This window comes from Beta vulgaris, chromosome 9, assembly GCF_026745355.1.
Source record: "Beta vulgaris subsp. vulgaris cultivar EL10 chromosome 9, EL10.2, whole genome shotgun sequence".
NCBI classification, from domain to species: Eukaryota; Viridiplantae; Streptophyta; class Magnoliopsida; order Caryophyllales; family Amaranthaceae; genus Beta; species Beta vulgaris.
In genome coordinates, this window is record NC_079210.1 from 4,595,063 (window position 1) to 4,612,931 (window position 17,869).

Consider the following 17,869-nt stretch of genomic DNA (forward strand, 5'->3'; position numbering starts at 1 on the left):
AAAGGGAACAATGTGAAGTTTACTGATGAAGTGTTGTGTAGTAAGTATACAGGAACAGACACAAGATTCTGGAAGGAACTAGGAAGGAAACACTTAGTTGTTGACCTAAACCTGTTCCTAGGAACAATCTAACTTGTTTAAGTGTGTCGACAATGAACCACTCTTTGGCATAAAAGGTGTGGTCACGCAAGTATGACTTGCTCCAGAAGCTAAGTGGTAAGGACTTAGTTGTTGGTTACCAACAATCAAGTCTCAAATCATGAAGTTTGTGGACCATGTGCAAAAGGAAAAAAGTTAGATCCTCGTTCAAACCAAAGAAGATGGTAAGCACAAAAGTCCTCTTAATTGATTCAAATGGACTTATGTGGCCCTGTTCGAATCCAAAGCAGATCTGGTAAGAGATATGTACTTGTTCTACTTTATGATTTTTCAAGATACACTTGGGTTATTTTTCTTCATAGCAAAGATGAAATATTTGATGAATTTGTAAGCTTTGCTAAAAGAATACAAAGAATAAGTGGTTTTAAAATTAAGCATTTCGTTCTGATCATGGTAAGGAGTTTGAAAACTCCAATTTGATGAGTTTTGCAGTAATGAAGGACTAACCACAACTTCTCAGCTCCTAGGACCCACAACAAAATGGCGTGGGGAGAGGAAGAATCGTACTTTGGAGGACATGGCAAAACAATGATAATAGCCAGCAATCTTCCGAAGAATTCTGGGCTGAAGCAGTGAACACGACTGCTTATCATAATAGAGTCATGCTGAGACCCATTGTCTTGAAGACCCTTACGAGCTACTCAAAGGAAGAAAACCCAATATCTCATACTTTAGAATCTTTGGATGTAAATGCTTTGTACACAACAATGGTAAAGACAATTTAGGAAAGTTTGATGCTATAAGTGATGATGTTGTTTTTATAGGATATGCTTTAAATAGTAAAGCATATAGAGTTTACAACACAAGAACAATGTGTGTTGAGGAAAGTGTCCATACTATTTTCGATGAAACTAACTCCATGCAGGAACAAAGTCATGAAAATAATTTTGAGATAGGACTGACTCGTTCTGAAGAGTAAGTGAACTTTGATGAGGAACTAACACCTGCAGGTACTGACAAAAAGCATATTCCTAAAGAAGAGATAATTTTTCCTGATCCTGTCATTCAGGAGGAACAGGCAGAAGAAATTCATCCAGAAAATGAAACAATGAAGATCCTCAAGCTGAAGGACCAGAGACAAGGAGATTTGAACCGACCATGAAAACACCTGAAATCCCATCCCTTGGATTTAATCGTAAGTGATATAAAAGGGAACTCAGACGAGATCCCAACTAAAAATTTTGTGCTTTCCAAGCCTTTTTGTCCATGACAGAACTCGAGATCACAATGATGCCCTACTGGAGTCTGACTGGATCTGCCATGCAAGAGGAACTGAATGAGTTCCAGAGGAACAAGGTCTGGCATCTTGAGACCAAGCCTAAAAACCAAAAGGTATTGGGCTGAAATGGGTCTTCAAAACAAGCTGGATGAGCATGGAACAGTCATAAGAACAAAGCCAGACTCGTAGCAAAGGGTACAATCAACAAGAATGTATTGATTGAAACCTTTGCTCCTGTAGCTAGAATAGAAGTAATAAGAATTTTGATTGCCTTTGCTGCATTCATGGGTTTTAGGTTATGCCAAATGGACGTCAAATGTCCCTTTTTAAATGGGTATTTAATAGAAGACGTCTATGTTGAACAACCACCCGGATTCGAAAACCCTGATCTTCCTAACCATGTCTATAAGCTAGATAAAGCTCTTTATGGGCTAAGCAAGCTCCTAGATCATGGTATGAAAACTCTAAAATTCTTACTTTCTAATGATTTTTAAGAGGAAAGTTGATAGAACCCTGTTCCTTAGATCTAAAGGAACAACATTCTAGTAGTTCAGATTTATGTGGATGATATAATTTTGGTGCAACTAACGAATCTCTTTGTAAGGAATTTGCTGAGTTAATGCGTAGTGAATTTGAAATGAGCATGATGGGAGAATTAAACTTCTTTCTCGGCTTGCAAATCAAGCAAACTGAAAGAGGAACAATGATCCATCACCAAAAATATGTGACGGAGTTACTAAAAAATATGGGCTGGATCAAGCAAAAACCAACCATACTCTAATAGGAATAGGAGAAAGGTTAGATGAGGATCCAAGTGGTAAGTCCATAGATCAGAAACTCTATAGAGGTATGATTGGTTCCTTACTTTATCTAACTGTTAGTAGGCCTGATATTTCCTTTACTGTTGGTTTATGTGCTAGATTCCAATCAAATCCTAAGGAATCTCATTTGACACGTCAAAAGGATCCTTAGATATTTGAAAGGAAGTGATGATCTTTGTTATTCTATCCTCGAAGTGACATCTTTGATCTAGTTGCTACTCTGATGCTAACTATGCTGGAGACTTGGTGAATCGTAAAAGCACTTCAGGATTGCCCAGTTCCTAGGATCAAGCTTAGTTTCTTGGAGTTCAAAGAAGCAAAACACTGTTGCTCTTTCAACAGCCGAAGCTAAATATGTGCAGCAGCTGCATGTTGTTCAGGTATTATGGATCAAAACAGGTACGGACTTTGGATAAAATTTAAGTGTGTTCCTATACTCTGTGATAATACTAGTGCATATGCATTTCCAAGGATCCGTTCATCACTCTAGGTCAAGCATATTCACATTCGTCATCATTTCTAAAAGACAATGTAGAAAAGGGATTAGTCAAAGTTGATTTTTGTCCAACTGAAAATCAAATAGCTGACATATTGACTAAACCTCTCTCTAGGGACAGGTTTGAAAAGATACGCTTGGAACTAGGAATGATAAGAATTGTTTGAATGTACCAATGATGTTAATTCCCTAAGAATCGTTTCTTACTAAGTATGCCTGCCACTTTCATGAATAAATTTCATACACCTAGGTCAAGTATAAGGACTCATATTTGTCTTTGAATATTACCCTTATTGTCCTTGCACATAATTTGGTACGTAAGTAGTTTGTACAATGTGGACAAATTTTATTATATGCAAGAGCAATTTTCCCTTTTTCTATTTTTTTTCTTAATTTTTCCTCCAAAATTCCTTGATTTTTTTTTCTATCTCTCCTAAATTTTGTACATAAATGCGTTAACATGTATTATGGCCAAAATTGCAAGTTTGGTGTATCTGAGTTAAAAGGAGAAATTTCATTAAATTCTTCCCAAAACCCCATAAACCGTTTCACTGGACCTACCCCTTTTATTTACTTTCACACGGGTTCAGCATTGCTTTTAAACCCCAATCCATCACATCACTAACCCCTCACAACTCTCTACTCTCACATCAATTCATCTCTCTCTCATCTCTCATCTTCAACCTTTCTCCAAAACCTTTTCACCATGTCTTCCCACAGCAAAAATTCCGGTGATCAAGAAAACTTTCCAAGGGAGAAAACACCATCACTTGAAGACATTAGCGCTCAAGAATCATCAAAAACAAAAGAAGATTCAACTGGGTCAAAAGCCGAATCCTCTGCCCCTGTCTCTCTCTCTCCTAAAACATGAAGACGATGAAAATGAAGTGGAAAGTGAACAAGAAAAGGAAATTACTATTCCTACGAAGAGAGGTAAGAAAACAAAATCATCCCAGTTTCTTGTGGGTTTTTGTATTGATGTTGCATGGTGCAAAAAGTCCAAATGGATGGAACTGCTGAACATTTTAAAATTTCAAAAATGGTGGAAAGTTGTTAGTTTTGATGATGGATTATATGAAAAAGAAATGCGTGATTCTTGTTCCAGTTTTAATATCACTGAGGGAGTCTGTGCGAGTATTGTAAATGAAAGTGTTGTCACTATAACTGAGAAGAAGTTGGGGGAGTGGTTTGAAGTTCCAATTGAGGGTTATAAATAATATGTTAAGGGTAGAGCAAAACTGAACATCAATAGAGTCTCTAATGACAAAGTTCTTGTTTTCTTTAATGGAAATCCGAATGCATTGTCCCTAGATTAAAAAGAACTTTCCCCCTTCCATAAACTGTTATTTCAATTTGTGTGGCGTTTTGTCTTACCCCGCTCCTCAAAAGAACCCAGGCTAGTTTAATAGATCTCTTCATTATGTACTGCCTTGCCAAGAACATTAAAATCAACCTCCCTTCTTTGGTAATTTCTCATCTGTCGCATTGCATTTCTCATAATACAAAAGTTGGCTATGGAAACCTTCTCTCTACCATCTTCAAAAATTGCAAAGTAAAATTGCATGCCAGTCCTTCCTTCTGTCTTGAACCTGAAAATTACCTGACCAAGGACACATTGTCAAGACTCAATTTAAGGTTGGTTAATGGGAAAGGAATTTGAGAGGGAAGAGACTCCTGTTAAAGTGGAAGTGGGTGGTAAGAGGAAACTGGGTGAAGAGAGAGTTCCTGGTGGGTCTGTGAGGAAGAGTCAACGAATTGCTAGGTCCAAGTCTCTGAAGGAGCAGGATCAAGGTGAAGCTGTGTTTATTCACCTAGACTCGGATCCAGTTCCTTCCACAACTGTTGATTTCCCTTTGTTGCCTACCACTGGACTACACAAAATGCTTCGGGAAATTCAAGACTCTCCGACTCTCCTGCACTCTAGGATTAATGTCATTGGGGCCACTGTCTCTACTCTGAATTATTAGCAGCAGCAACAATTGGTGGCCATTAAGCAAGCTGATATGGGGATCAGGAACAAAGTAGATGTGTCGTCTCCAAAATTGATTATGTGGTCACCACCCTTTTTAAACGCCCCAAGCCCTAATCTCTTTTTAACTATGCATCATTAGTTTTTGTGGCTGTAATATTTGTTAAACAATCTCCTTTCTGTTTTCTCTTTATGTGTCCTTTTGAGACACATGAAGCACTTTAATCTCTACTATTTTCTCTTTACTCTTGTGCTCTGCATATTGATTATTACCTGTTGTCCATATTGCTGCTTTCTATTTTTCGTATTTTAATTTTGCTGTGCTTGGGTGGCTAATATTATAAGATACATGTTTGAGCTACTTGCTTGCTACCTAGACTGTTGACTCTCTAGTGCTGCAGGTCCATATCCTTAGTTTTGATAATGACAAAAGGGGAAAGAGATGTTATTGGTGTAAGTCAAATTTTTTTCCTTAGTTCCTATGCATGTTTTTCTCATTCCTGTTCCCAGTAGATATTGATCTTGTTCCCAGTCCTAGTTGAGTATAGTTACTTAGGTTGTGTGTTATTTTTTTTTTACCAATTATTTGCCATCATCAAAAAGGGGGAATATTGTTGTATTCACTATTTTGATAATGACAAATATTTATCTTTGATTAATTTATTTATTTTATTTCGTGTTATTATATTTATGTATTTTATTTTATCTTATAATCAGGTTTATTACTTTATATCACAAATATCATGTTTAATAGATTAGTGTCCGCCAACGGACGCTAAAGGGCTGATGCAAAACACCTGGTCGCTAATTCTCCAAATAGCGTCTGCTAGGCGGACGCTAAATATTTAGCGTCTGATATTTTGAAATTAGCGACCGCCAACAGCAGTCACTAATTAGCGACCGCCAGAAGCAGACACTAATTAGCGACCGCCAAAAGCAGTCGCTAATTAGCCTTGGCAGTCGCTAATTAGTGTCTGCTGTTGGTTAACATTATTGCACATCTTTTTTTGCTTTTGGTTAACTACTTAGCGACCCAACTCATTACATTATTGCACTTCTTTTTTTTTTGCTTTTGGTTAACTAGTATTAAATGTGATAGCTTTTTGCTTTTAATTAATTGATATTAAATGTAATAAGATATGAAATGATGCAAATACCATAATACTTTTATTAAGGCAAACAAATTAATCAATTTAATTATTATTGATAATAAATGTAGATACAAGTAAAAAAAAATAATTCTAGAACTAAATTCTAGTATACTTAGAACAAAATCTAATACAAATCTCATATAATTACATGTACACTTTAAACTCCACAACAAAAATATGAAACTCAAACGCAAATCTGATAACCCTGCAAATCAACCAAAACAAAGAAATTAATGAAATTAACCAGAAAAAAACAATTATTAACAAGAATAAATGAATAACTAAATAAATCTGGAACCTATTTTGCCCAACCCCCACCCGAGCCAGCCTAACCCACCACCCAGCCCCCCATCACCCAGCCAAAATTTAGACAGAGGTGTGATTGTGTTTTCACAAACTTTAAAAGTGTTGTTACCACACATCACAAGTAAGAGATATGGCAGCATAGCCGGCCCAGCTTCATTGGATAAAATAGAGAGATCCACATCCACTTATATATATATAGCTCATACGGAAAATAACTATGTAACAATTTCTTAACTAATTCAAGCTACTTTGATGTCGATCATTTCAATAAAGTTGTCTTCTATAATATAGTTGATACATACATTTGATGCAAATTTACTTAAGCGTCAAATTGCCCCACATATCAAGCCCTAAAATGTCCAATCTAACAAATTTATAGAGACATATTTGACATATGCTCCCCAAAAGACAACAATGAGAATAAATAAATATTACTCTACACATTGAAATCTCTATATTCCCACTGAACTAAAGGTACCTAAACCACAATCAAAATACAAAAGTATATTAAAAGAGAATTAATGAATCTTACCCTTTAACTGTATTAATTTTCATGCCACTGTAGTTGACCACAAGTCTAAGGCTCATTTCAATATCTTCCCTGCACAGTACAATCCACATGAATGATGTTAACATAATCTATGCACCACTTAATGAAACTATTATATGCATTTTGGGAACAAGTAAATAACATGCTAGTGATATGCTTTATATACTATAGACATGCTGCTCTAAGAGACAAGAAACAATGACCAGTAATACAGCTGAACGACAGCTACAATGACTCCATATAACTGAAAAAAAGACTACCTGCATTAAGTCAAGGTTACACACATTCAATCAACTTGGTTTTGTAATCCAAACATTGTGTAAAAAAGATCTAATTTCTATGGGAAAAAAAGACCCACGCAGAAAAAGATCTAGATGTCCCAGTTTTCCTGGCACTATAATCTTTGTTTCCTTGTTGCCTGGTTGCTATGCTGGTAGTGTCTTTGTCTATGTTATTTTAGTTTAGTTGCATGATAACAGTTTTCCCATTAGCATTTTAAAATTACTATACTGCTTCCGCTTCATTCTTTGCTACCTGCTTGTGTATATAGTGTTCATAATTTCCTTCCTTGTACTTTTTGGTTAGCATATTGGGTTATAGGTAACATAAGGGTGTCAATATAGACGGTACATCTTAAACCACTTAGCTTCTTCTCCACCATCTAACTTTCTACCTTCTTTTGTGTAGTTGCTTTCCAAACCTTCAGTCCTGACTCCTGAAAGAGTAGTCTGGTTTTGACATGTTTAACCAATCTGTTGTTAACAAACCATAAAAAAAAGTGGGATTTAAAGTATTCCGTGGAAAACGACAAATTGGTGAATTGTATCATTCTGAGTTTTCTTAATTGCTTGATATGGATGTGATAAACTATTGTTTTCCCTTAATGATGGTTGGATATATTAACCAAGTGTTTCTCAAGTAGCAGTTAGGTGCTTACTTCGTGATGGAGACTCCAATGATAAGATTATGTGTCCTTTATCCATCTCTTTCCACCCAAGCCCAAACCCCTCCTCCTTATTAGAGGCTATATTAAAAACATGATTAAGCAGATAGGTATCATAAGCAGATAGGTATCATATGCCCCATAGAAATTAATGCCAGGTGAAATAAATACAAAAACACAGTCAATTGATGCATATTCTCTAATTTCAGGAACTTGTTACTTATTCTTTAGCTATACTAAACAAGTTAAGATATTCATAAATACAAATTGAAACAAGACAGATTAGCATGATGATGATCAAATATCAATCAGAGAAGAACGGAAAAAAAACGAACAACTAATTTCTGATAAGGGAATTAAGAAACCCTAAACCTATATCTGATAAGGGTTTAGAATTGCACAGTACATCTATATCTGATATTTTCCCAAAAATAACCTAACCCTAAATTGATTTTAAAAAAAATTATACAGATTGATTCCTAAAAAGCGAAGAACGAAAAAAAAGAAAAACTGATTTCCAAAAAAGACGAAAATTCATGCCCAAAAAAAATAAAACTAAGTAGCCGAAAATAAAAACACACAAAATCAAAATCAAAATCGAGAAGATACACACAAAATCAAAATCTCATAGAACCGAAAACTCAAAAATATAAAGAAAAATCGAAAAAAAAAAAAAATTAAAAAATCTTAGGAAAGTCATATCTAGGAAAAACCGAAAAACCAAGAACAAGAAAACGCAAAACGAAATTAAAAAAACAAAGAAAATCGAAAAAATAAACTACATAATCAACAATCAAAACTAATTAAAAAACAAATTTATTAGTTAAATCTGAGTAGAAATACCTGATTTCGTGAGATCTGAAAGAAAGAGAGAGCACGAAAATGTGAGATGAGAGTGAGGAAGAGAGAGAAACGTGAGATGAGAGTTAGGAAGAGAGAGAGGCGTGGAAAGAGTGAGGAAGAGTGAGGCGTGGGTTAGGGACTTAGGGTTGTTAGTTTGGTCGACTGGACGCAAATTTTTTTTTATACCTCTTATTTAGCGTCCTTCCTTCGGACTGTATTATAACTAGACGGACGCTAACTAGCGTCAGTTTAAAAGAACGGACGCTAAATTTCAAAAAGCGAACGCTAATTTGCATCTGTCGTTTACCGGGCGCTAATTTTAAATTTACCGTCCGCTTATATCGTCGGACGCTAAAGGCAGACGCTAAAAATGTGGATTCTTGTTGTGTAATATCATGGTCTTTAATTTGTGAAAATATTAGAAACCATAATGTTCCTGGAAGCCAGTGTATACGCAGGAAATGAAAATGTAATTGATGAAGAGCTTTATGAGGCGCTAACTTCCAGCACCTAAAAAGGAGGGCTGTTGAAATAGTTCCTAGATTTTCGGAACTACAACAACGCACAACTGCCCACCTAATTCTAAGGCGTGTGATCGTGGCTGAAGATTCGGAACCACAACAACACAACTTCAAACTGATTCTCCAACGGCTACAAAGTGGATGAGTGAGGCTGAAATTTAGCTCCGACTATGTTTGTGGAGAAGATCATGGGGAAATCTGTTATCTACAAATAGTTGTGTGTAACGAACAAAATAGTTAGGCTTTCAGAATTTTATTGTAATATGTTATGTGAAAGTATTTTCGATTTCATCTCTTCTTTCATTATTATTCACTATATTAGAGATTGGGTTGTGTGACACAAAATCTGTAATCATTTTGAGAGAAAAAGAGAAAGAGAAAGAAAAGAGAGAAAAAGAAAGACTTCGAGTGAAGTCAAGAGAGAAATTCACTTGTTCAGGGGGAACAAGGTGACAGGGAACAAGTTCCTAGAGGAACTGAGAAGGTCCAAGATTAGGTTGTACAAAAGAGAGTTTTTTGGCCTAAGTATATTAAAGAGAATTGAGTCAAAATCCCTTGTGGTCAAGGTTTTTCTTCCTATTGGGCCTAGGATGTTTTCCTTGTAAAAATTCTCGTGTTCTTATTTCTTTCAAGTTTATGTACTTATCTCTTTCTTAGTTAAAGATTGTTTTATTTCCGCAAAAAGTAAGAAAATCTCCCCCAACTTTCATCTTCCCTCCCCCTCCTCCCCTCTCTTGTAGTTGCTCAAGTGTTTATACTCGACTAACAAAATCATACTCTCAGCATTATATACAGCAGAGGAAGTTAAGAAAGCACTATTTTCAATACCTGGCAACAAAGCCCCATGTACCTGATGTTTTTGCTCCTTTTTTTTATAGATATGCTTGGTAGTTTATGAGATTTCTTACAATCTTGTTTTACTATGGCTAATGGACCTCATATTCAACAACTTACCTCTTCTCTTAATGGCTCTTGATGTTGATTTTTATTGTCCTGTTCGCACTAATATTCTTTCCCAAGATCCTATGCCCACTCTTTATAGGGCTTATCAGTTAGTGGTTCAAACTGAACAGGTTTGGTTGGCTCAAATTGTGCCCGACTCTTGTCATGATGTGGTAAGCTACGCATTGCGTGTAACTCCTCGTGGCAGCCATGCGTCTTCTTCTCACTCTCGGCCGAATGTAAGGGAAGATAAATCTCATCTTCAGTGCACGCGCTGCAGGAAAATTGGGCACGAAGTTTGTCCGTGTTTCGTATTCCTGGGATATCCAGTGTGGTTGGAGGAGCGGTAGCAAGCCGCTGCCGGTCATGGAGGCCTACGCTCCACTCAATCACCTGTTGCACCTGCTGCAACGAGAGGTCGCAGGTCTGTCCGCGCTAATGCCACTAGCGCTGCTGTCATGGCTTCTCCTACGGTTGTTGGGGCTTCTACCACCCCCTCTACTCTATTTATAGCTGATCAATGGAAGGCCTTAGCCGGTCTCTTGAGTAATAATTTCATACGCTCGTTTGCATAGTATGTTTACTACCATTAATTGGATTGTGGATACCGGTGCCTCTAATCATGTGACGGGTGATGTTTCTTTATTATTTGATATTGTATGTATTGTCAATTGTCCCGTGGGTCTTCCTAGTGGTGCGGTTTTTATGGCACAAAAATAGGGTTCAGTTCGTCTTTCTTATACTCTTATTCTCACTCATATACTTTTTGTTCATTGTATACATTGCAATTTACTTTCTGTTTCACAACTACTGTAACTATGAATTGTATTATCCAATTCAATTATGATGTTTGTGTTATATAGGACTCGAGGAATCTAAATGGAATGGATGTTTGAAGGGATGGACTGTATTACTTTGGTGGTGGACTTATGTGCATCATGTGGCATCATCACATGGGTCATCCTTCCAAGAAGATAGTAAAATTACTTCCTCATGTTCTTCATCAGCAGGGTAGATTGAATAAGGGTTGTGAGGTGTGTTTTCGTGCTAAACATCCTGGCACTAAATTTCCTATTAGTGATCATAAAGCCAATAGAATTTTTGACAAAGTTCATTGTGACTTGTGACGCCCATATAAACATGTATTGTCTTGTGGTGCTCGTTATTTCTTGACTTTGGTGGATGATTAGTTCAACGTTCAAGACATATCAACTACATTACAATATCAGATCATGTACATGCCAAATGCAAGATAAACTCACCCAAAGTGGGGGCTTCCTTATGTGGTGGTTTCTCCAATTCAGATCAAACTTCCCAAATAGTTGTAATCCGCAAACCTCGTTTACGGACCCTTCTTATTTACTAAAAACGATATTTGAATAGCATTCTATCATCTCTTATCATTCTATCACTCTACATATTCAGATCATCCTAGCCTTGCAACATCCTGATCCTGCCTTGCATTTCATACACCCTAGTCTTGTATAACCCTGACCTTGCACGACGTGTCAACCCTTAGCTTTACTGTAATAGCCCTATTTTTAAGAGCGTTTATTTATACGTTAAATATAATTACTAGGTTAATTATGTTTCAAAAAAATTCTTATGAGTTGGAGTATGAATTATATTGTAGTGTTTGTAATATATTTTTATGTGTTGTGAGAAAAGATATATAGAAAGAATGTTACTAAAAGAAATTTATCAGAAGAGTATTGTATATCAGTTCAGTATCTTCACTTCTTACAAATGGTGGTATTTATAGATGTAAAATTTTACTGTGTATTCTACATAAATCAACAATTGCTGCAAACCGGCAAGAAATTACCTGACATGCATTAAAAGCACGCAGAAAATATGGACTTCACACATATGTGAACAGTGGACTTCACACATATGTAAACAGTGGAATTGTTCATTCCACAGTTTCTCAACACTCCCCCTTGAATGTCCACTTATATGTCATAATAGACTTGTCTCATTAAGAATCTTTGTTGGAAAAATCCTGGGAAAAATCCATAACTAGGGAAAGAGTACAACTATTATGTATCCTTATATGCTTAAAATCAACTGCCTCATTAAAAACCTTGTCAGGAAAAACCCGTGGGATAAAAACCTGATCGAAGGGAAAAAGAGTGCAGCGCATATAATACTCCCCTGAATTAGCATAATCAGAAGATGACGCATTCCAATTTTTCGGACTAATTCTTCAAATTTCTTCGCCGGAAGGGATTTGGTGAATAAATCTGCAAGATTCTCACATGATTGGATTTGTCGATGTTGATCGTCCCTTCCTTTTGGAGGTCATGAGTGAAGAAGAGCTTTGGTGATAAATGTTTAGTTCTGTCTCCTTTGATGTACCCTTCGCTTACTTGGGTGATGCATGCAGTATTGTCTTCGTAGATGATAGTTGGATTTGTTGTTATTGTTTCCATCCCACATTCTTCTTGGATATTCTTGATCATTGACCTTAGCCATACACATTCCCTTCCAGCTTCATAAAGAGCAATTAATTCTGCATGATTTGATGATGTGGCCGTCAAAGTCTGCTTCGTAGATTTCCAAGATATTGCAGTACCTCCATAAGTGAATACATATCCGGATTGAGACTTAGCCTTTTGTGGGTCTGATAGGTAGCCAGCATCTGCATATCCAATGAGTGACGCATTGGTCTTGACTGATAGAATAATCCGAGATCTTGTGTTCCTCGAAGATAACGTAATAAGTGTCTGACTCCATTCCAATGTCTCTTTTGTGTGCATTGCTGTATCTAGCTAACAAGTTTACTGAAAAAGCTATGTCAGGTCGAGTATTGTTAGCCAAGTACATTAAGCACCAATTGCACTTAGATATGGTACTTCAGGACCAAGAATCTCCTCGTTTTCTTCTCGTGGTCTGAATGGATCATCTTTCTCATTCAGGGAACGCACTACCATTGGAGAACTTATTGGGTGGGCTTTGTCCATGAAAAAACGTTTCAGGATTTTTTCTGTATAGTTTGATTGATGGACAAAAATCCCATTTCTTAGATGTTCCATTTGCAGGCCAAGGCAAAATTTTGTCTTCCCGAGATCTTTCATCTCAAATTCTTTCATCAAGTATTTTCAGTCGCTTCAAGTTCTCTAGGAGTTCCGATAATGTTCAAATCATCGACATATACAGCAATGATCGCGAATCCTGATTTAGATCGCTTAATGAAAACACAGGGACTGATTTGATTATTTTTGAATCCTTCTTTCAATAGGTATTCACTAAGACGATTATACCACATTCTTCCAGATTGTTTTAACCCATAGAGTGATTTTCTCAATTTTATTGAGAACATCTCTTTGGGCATGCAATTTTCTGGTAGTTTTAGTCCTTCAGGAACTTTCATATAAATATCTGTGTCAAGTGAGCCATACAAATATGCGGTCACTACATCCATCAATCTCATTTGCAATCCTTTCGAAACTGATAAACTTACCAGAAATCTTAGTGTAGTTGCATCGACTACTGGAGAATATGTCTCATCATAATCAATCCCTGGCATTTGCGAGAAGCCTTGGGCTACTAATCTTGCCTTATATCTAGTAACCTCATTTTTCTCATTTCGTTTTCTCACGAATACCCATTTGTACCCAACTGGTTTTACACCTTTTGGTATTTGGGTTATTTGACCGAATACTTCACGTTTTTCAAGTGATCTCAATTCTGCTTGAATTGCCTCTTTCCATTTTGGCCAATCTTTTCTACGGCGACATTCATCAACTGTATTTGGCTCTACATCATTTTCATCGTATGTCATTTCAACCGCTATCGAGTAAGCAAAAATTTCATTCAAGACAACATCTTTTCGATTCCATTGTCTCTTTGTAGAAACATAATTAATTGAAGTTTCATTGTTGTCTAGCTTTCATGTTCCTTTTCTTCTGGAACACGTTTCTCTTCATTTTTGTTTTCATCATGCTCTGTTGGGGGATTTATATTAATTTCGTTCGTTGTCTCCCCTTGCCTTTTCATTTTTCTCGGTTTTAAATCTTTAGAACCGGGTGGTCTGCCACGTTTTCGACGTGCTATTGACTCATTTTCAATTGCCTTATTGTCATTAGGAATTTCAATCCGTTCCGGAGCATTCGCAGCAGGTACATGTGACTTTGTCACTTTCTTAGAATCTGTGAATGCATCTGGCAATTGGTTTGCAATACTTTGCAGATGAACAATTTTCTTGACTTCTTGTTCACATGAATTTGTTCTCGGGTCCAGAAACGACATTTGCGATGCGTTCCATGTAATTTCCGATTTTATATTTTGTGGGTCCACTTTCTCTCCCCCTAAGGATGGGAATACCGACTCATTAAAATGACAGTCGGCAAATCGAGCCGTAAATAGATCACCAGTTGTTGGCTCTAAATATTTGATAATTGATGGAGATTCAAATCCAACATATATTCCCATCCTTCTTTGTGGACCCATTTTAGTACGTTGGGCGGAGCAATAGGTACATGTACAGCGCACCCAAAAATTCTCAAATGTGAGATATTCGGTTCTCGACCAGTACTAATTGTAATGGTGAGAATTTGTGATAGGCTGTCGGCCTTAATCTTATCAATGTTGCCGCATGTAATATAGCATGACCCCAAGTAGTAGATGGCAATTTTGACCTCATTATTAATGGTCTTGCAATTAATTGTAGTCTTTTGATTAATGATTCAGCAAGACCATTTTGTGTATGTACATGAGGTACAGGGTGCTCAACAATAATCCCAATAGACATGCAATAGTCATTAAATGTTTGGGATGTAAATTCCCCAGCATTGTCTAATCTTATTTTCTTTATTGTATGATCTGGGAATTGAGTTCTTAATCGAATTATTTGAGCCAAAAGTTTTGCAAATGCAACATTTCTGCTTGACAGAAGGCTCACATGTGACCATCGAGTAGAGGCATCAATTAATACCATGAAATAACGAAATGGTCCGGCATGCAGGATGAATAGGCCCACAAATATCTCCTTGAATTCTTTCTAAAAACATTGGAGATTCAGTGGCAATCTTATTTATAGATGGTCTGATTATCAATTTGCCAAGTGAGCATGCAGAGCATGTTAATTCATTTGACCGAGGAATTTTGACATTCTTTATAGAGTGTCCATTTGAGTTTTCAATGATTCTATGCATCATTCCTGTGCCGGGATGGCCTAATCGGTCATGCCATAGAGTAAATGATTTTCTATTATCTAACTTCTGGTTAGATATCATATTAATTTCAATCGGACGTATATCTATGCGATATAGTCCCGAGGAAATTGCTGGCAATTTTTCATAGATGTATTTCTTGCCGTTTTTCTCTGCCGTTAGGCATATGAATTCCTCTTTGTTCACCGTCATTGTTTCCAAATGGTAACCATTCTGACGTACATCTTTGAAACTTATGAGGTTCCTTCGAGATTTACTCGAATATAATGCGTCATTAATTATCAATTTTGTCCCATTTGGAAATATAATGCAAGCTTTTCCAGAGCCTTCAATTAGCTTGGCTGTCCCAGAAATTGTACTAACATTTGCTTGGAATATTGTAAGTTTTGAAAAATACTCTTTATTTTTCAATATGGTGTGTGTTGTCCCACTGTCCAGAAGACATTGTTCTTTAGTTCCAACTTCTGATGAATTCATATCTTCATAAATAATAAATATGATGATTAGTATAAGAAAAATACGTATTTTTATTAATAATAAAGGAACAAATACATGAAAGTGGATATTGAAGCAGTTTAAATAAACTAAGCACATTAATCGATTGTGATCTAAACAAACTTATTTTCAACTTCAGCATCATCCATAAAAAAATCTGAAACATCAAGGCTGGGCATGGATGTAGTGGCTTCATTAACAAAGTTTGCTTCAGCATTTTTTCCTTTGTTTTTTTATTGAAGCTTGATATAGATCTACCAAATGTTTGGCAGTACGACATGTGCGGCCCCAGTGCCCAGTCATGCCACATCTATGGCAAGTATCATTTCCTTTATAGGACGTCTGCCTCTGATTTCCAGATGATTGTCCCCAATTTTTATCAGAATGTTTAAAATTATTATTTCTTGGGGAAAATCGGCCTCTTCCACGTCCACGCCCTCGGCCACGGTAATTACCACGTCCTCTCCCACGACCGTTGTAATTACCGCGTCCACCACTATGTATAGCATTTGCTTCTGGTGGATTAGAGCTTTCTATTGCATTTATCTCATGAGTGGCTGAAGACCCCGTAGGTCTAAGATTATGATTTTTCAGCAAAAGATCATTATTTTGTTCAGCCACAAGTAGTACTGAGATTAGCTCAGAGTACTTTTTGAAAGCTCTGAACCTGTATTGTTCTGCCAATATGATATTAGAGGCGTGGAAAGTGGAGAGCGTTTTGTTTATCATTTGCTCTTCTGTGATGGGATGATCACAATATCTTAACAATGATACAATTCTAAACAATGTTGAATTGTAATCACTGACCGTTTTAAAATCCTGGAACCTCAGATTGGTCCAGTCATAATGTGCCTTTGGGAGAAGCACATTTTTGTGATGCCCATATCTTTCATTTAGGCTATCCCATAGTTCTTTTGGATCATCCACAAGTAGATATTCACTTTTTAAACTTTCATGTAAATGATGTCTTAGGAGGACTAAGGCTTTTGCCTTTTCTTGTACAGTCGCAATTTTAACTGATGCGGCTGTTGTAGTTGCATCCCCTTGTTGGGTTGTCACATCTTTAATTGTATGTTCCAGTCCTTGGGCCTTTAAATTCATTTGGGCGTCCACCGTCCATTCTAAAAACTTTTGCCCAGATAGATCTAGTATGTTAAATTGTCTTTTCACTAGATCTCCCATTCTTTTGACTACAAATAGGTAAATATTTGAAATTAGTAATGATGATAAATCACATATATATATTATCTCCCCCTGATTTATATCATTATTATTATAGATAAAATAAATACAAAAAAAAACTAAAAATAGCGTACAACAATAATGAAGCAAAAAAAAACAAGAAAATACCAAAAATAGAAACAAAATACAACAAGTGAATAAAAAAAAAACTTCCTAAAATGCACTTAAAGACAAAAAAAATTGATATTCATGTGCATTTTTCGCCATTCTTCCGGGGGAAATTTTTTTTTGTCTCCTATTTATGTATTAGGAGATATATCATTAATGCCATGAGGAGGAAAAAGAAACCGGCTATAAGAAATAAGTAGAGTTTTATTTTCCTAAAATCCTCTTCAAAAGAGGAAGATGAGGGTGGAGGACGGTTGTCGTCGGCGTTAAACATGGTGGCCGGAAGGTTGAGGAAGAAGAGAAAAAAATTTGTGGGTTTAGAGGAAAAAAATCGGAAGAAGATAAGGGATATGTGTGGTGAAAATGGGGATGGTAATCCGCTTTTATAGAGGGTTATCCCTAACTGTGCATCATCTACAGTTAAAAAATATACAACGCAATAAAATTCTAATATTGACAAATATACATTAGAGCATGCTAGTAAATGGTAATATAATATATGTAACTATAAATGCAAAAAAAAAATAGAAGATTAGAGACAATAATGTGTAAAACAATGTTAATCCCGTTACTTTGTTGATCCATGTTCGGATAGTAAAGGGTTGGGCTTGGAGAAAAATTCAAACTAAAAAAAACAAAATGGATGTAAAGATTTTAAAGATACCTTAAAAAAAATTTCTGTAGAACACTCGTGCTGATAATGTGTTGTGAGAAAAGATATATAGAAAGAATGTTACTGAAAGAAATTTATCAGAAGAGTATTGTATATTAGTTCAGTATCTTCACTTTTTATAAATGGTGGTATTTATAGATGTAAAATTTTACTGTATATTCTACATAAATCAACAATTGCTGCAAACCGGCAAGAAAATTACCTGACATGCATCAAAAGCACGCAGAAAATATGGACTTCACACATATGTAAACAGT

The 17,869-nt window shown here is 36.2% G+C and overlaps 1 long non-coding RNA gene across 2 annotated transcripts; it reads right to left on the bottom strand.

Moving 5' to 3' along the window:
- Window positions 1-5,848: 5,848 nt before the first annotated feature.
- LOC104883261 (uncharacterized) lies at window positions 5,849-8,791 on the bottom strand. Of its 2 annotated transcripts, XR_788523.4 has the most exons (3): window positions 8,458-8,791; window positions 6,654-6,722; window positions 5,849-6,020 (listed from the first exon to the last, which is right to left on the bottom strand). It is a non-coding gene; the product is annotated as an uncharacterized LOC104883261 (long non-coding RNA). The 2 variants fall into 2 exon arrangements; XR_007269675.2 differs by lacking the exon at window positions 8,458-8,791 and having other exon boundaries at window positions 6,654-8,451.
- Between the last annotated feature and the right edge of the window lie 9,078 nt (window positions 8,792-17,869).